Below are 3298 nucleotides of genomic sequence, written 5' to 3'. Positions count from 1 at the left end.
TTGTCACTAACGCCCCGCAATCGCGAGTTTGGAGCTCGTCACAGTCATTCATTCATTGAATCCTACTCGGAATACCACAGACAAGGTTTAGACTTTCCGGATTCTCTTGAATGCCGCCATCATTCTAGCTTACGCCACGAAGATTCTGGTTAGGAGATCTAAGAGATACTCATTCAATCTAAGGTAGAACGGAAGTGGTTGTCAGGCACGCGTTTATAGGGAATGATGATGATTGTCACGTTCATTACATTTAGGTTGAAGTGCGAATGAATATCTTAGAAGCGAAACAAGATGAATTAAATAGAAAACAGTAGTACTTTGCATTAATCTTTGAGGAACAGCAGAGCTCCACACCTTAATCTATGGAGTGTAGAAACTCTACCGTTAAAATTACATAAGTGAAAGGTCCAGGCATGGCCGAATGGCCAGCCCCTCTGATCTAAGAACCAGGCATCCAAAGATGTCTAATACAATAGTGAAATGTCCTATTTATAATAAATTAGCTACTAGGGTTTACAGAAGTAAGTAATTGATGCATAAATCCACTTCCGGGACCCACTTGGTGTGTGCTTGGGCTGAGCTTGAGTGTTGCACGTGTAGAGGTCCTTTCTGGAGTTGAACGCCAGCTTTTGTGCCAGTTTGGGCGTTCAACTCTGGTTTTGGCTCCTTTTCTGGCGCTGGACGCTAGATTTGGGCAGAGAGCTGGCGTTGAACGCCAGTTTGCGTCATTTATTCTTGGCCAAAGTATATACTATTATATATTGCTGGAAAGCCCTGGATGTCTACTTTCCAACGCAATTGGAAGCGCGCCATTTCGAGTTCTGTAGCTCCAGAAAATCCACTTTGAGTGCAAGGAGGTCAGAATCCAACAGCATCAGCAGTCCTTCTTCAACCTCTAAATCTGATTTCTGCTCAAGTCCCTCAATTTCAGCCAGAAAATACCTAAAATCACAGAAAAACACACAAACTCATAGTAAACTCCAGAAATATGAATTTAACATAAAAACTAATTAAAACATCCCTAAAAGTAACTAGATCCTACTAAAAACATACTAAAAATAATGTCAAAAAGCGTATAAATTATCTGCTCATCACCTTCCTTGCTCCCTTGATCCATTCCTAGCCTTTTTTAACCTGAGATTACTAACAAACACATCAAGGCATCTTATGGAATCAAGTAGAAAGTAAAGTTATCTAATCAAAGGCCGAAAAGCATTCTTTTTACACTTAAGCACAAATAAGGGAGAGATCGCAAAATTATGCTAAATCATTGGCTAAATGTGAGAAAAGGTTAGCAAAATGCTCTAAATCTAACACAAGATAAACCCTGAAAACGGGGTTTATCACCTCCATTGCCTCGTCTCGCCTCCAGATCTTCCTTTACCCGTCTCTCTTTCTCCTTGGCTCGCGCTGGTGCTTATGCCTCCTTTGCCTCTCTCTGCATATAAATCTGTCTTCGCCGCCTCCATATCTTTTTTTTAGATTACACATGCTTCCTGTATTTTTTTTTTGTTTTCCATTATTCTTTCTAACTAGGTATATTTGGTTCAAGTTTCTTTTTTTTCCTGTTTGAATCTTTGTTTCAATTTTTTTATATATAAAAAATTATTGATTTCATTATTGGATTAGAGATTTTGATGATAGTTTATGGTTATTTGGATTAAGGTTGAAAATTAATGATAGTCATGATAAAAAGCAATGCTGATAATGGTATTTTGGTGAATATAATATAAGGGTAATATAATATTTAGTTTAGATTAATGTGTCTTGTGTATTATCACTAAATTTAATAAAAAAATTATATATTTTATGTCTATATCTTATTTTGTGTATTTAGAGTTAATACTCAAATTTGAAATTTGCTGGTAGTTTCAAATTAGTTCCTGAAATTTCAATTGACTCAATTTGAACCCCTAAGTTTTAATAAGTGACACACGTTAGCCTTTCTGTTAATCTCCATTAATGGAATGCTTACTTGAAACGTTAAGTGACACGTGAACCATTATGTGGCCTGATAAGACTGTGCTGACATGGAAAAAATTAGTTTAGGCTTAATTTAGCCACTTTTAATGAATATAAAATCCTAACAAGTGATAAAATCTTAAATTGAAATCGTTGTTTGGGTGTTGAAGAAGATGGTGGAGAGTACCAGTCAAAGTTCCAAAAGTTGCAACAGGTCTCATATAATATTAGTACCTAGCAGCAGCCATGAACCCAAGTGATATCATCATTTTTCATCCATTGATGTTGAGACTATAAAGAAACAAGATTGTCCAAAGTCCATTACAATTTACACATCAAATCAATACAACAAACAACACAATATAGTGACCAACATATGAATTCTAATGAATTAGTGATTAAGGAATTACCATATAAACAGAGGGAGTGAGATGGCCGTGGGTAGTGAAGGATACGATAAAGGCAAACATGATAGGAATTGACTAAAATGAAATGGTTTCTGCCACTTGTGCTATGGTTTCCTCTTGGCCCAAGAAGCTTAAAATTGGGGTGGTGAAGATGAACACCAGAAGAAGAATCAGTGAAGTTAGGAATAAAATAATCTATGATCTTTGAAGGTACAATCCCATCATGCCATATTCTTTTGCACCGTATGCTTGACCACACAGTGTTGATAAAGCACTCAGCCATTCCTAACTGCAATAATTATCATTACAAACATACATAAAATCAGAGGAAGAACTTAATAGTGTAAATAGGGACCATATTATGATTATAATTGTATTTGCACTACAAACATATTAAGACAAGTCAACAAAATAAATTCATAGCATAGGTTAAATTGAAACACAAAATACAAACAAAAAAGCACGGATAAAACCCTTGAAGTAACACCATTTTGATTGTTCAGATAGCAGAAGTTCAAAAACTTAAAATCATTTTTTCTTTTTTCATTTCAAAAAATAACAGGAATCACTATTGATTGATAGCAAAAGTTGAAGCACGTCCAAAAATATTATAAAAAAAAAAAATTAAATTTTAACTAATAGAAGCAGAGGAGAATTCTCCAGATTTTTTTTAACACAAATATTGTTCCGTCCCCAAAATAAAAAAAGGAGGGAAGAAGCTCTTTTTGTCAAATTTATTTAATTAATAATAAAAAAATTTAGTAAGTCAGTAAACCCAATTCATCTTAGCATCAAATAGTAAAATTAATGGCTTGTAAACCCCAACCAAGAGAAGACATAAAACATAATATTGAACCTAAACGTAAAATAGTTGTATTACTAATTTTTCTGGGAGAAACGGTGGTGCGCAAGTTGTTCTTCCTCGTCCT

At 34.9% G+C, this 3298-nt stretch overlaps 1 long non-coding RNA gene across 1 annotated transcript; it reads right to left on the bottom strand.

The window, feature by feature from the left end:
* Positions 1-296: 296 nt before the first annotated feature.
* On the bottom strand, positions 297-3064 carry LOC114925264 (uncharacterized). The gene is made up of 4 exons (XR_011871060.1): positions 2373-3064; positions 2150-2253; positions 1096-2020; positions 297-942 (listed from the first exon to the last, which is right to left on the bottom strand). It is a non-coding gene; the product is annotated as an uncharacterized lncRNA (long non-coding RNA).
* Positions 3065-3298: the final 234 nt, after the last annotated feature.

The sequence above is a fragment of the Arachis hypogaea genome, chromosome 14 (genome assembly GCF_003086295.3).
Source record: "Arachis hypogaea cultivar Tifrunner chromosome 14, arahy.Tifrunner.gnm2.J5K5, whole genome shotgun sequence".
Lineage (NCBI taxonomy): Eukaryota > Viridiplantae > Streptophyta > Magnoliopsida > Fabales > Fabaceae > Arachis > Arachis hypogaea.
This window is presented reverse-complemented; position numbering and strand designations above follow the sequence as displayed.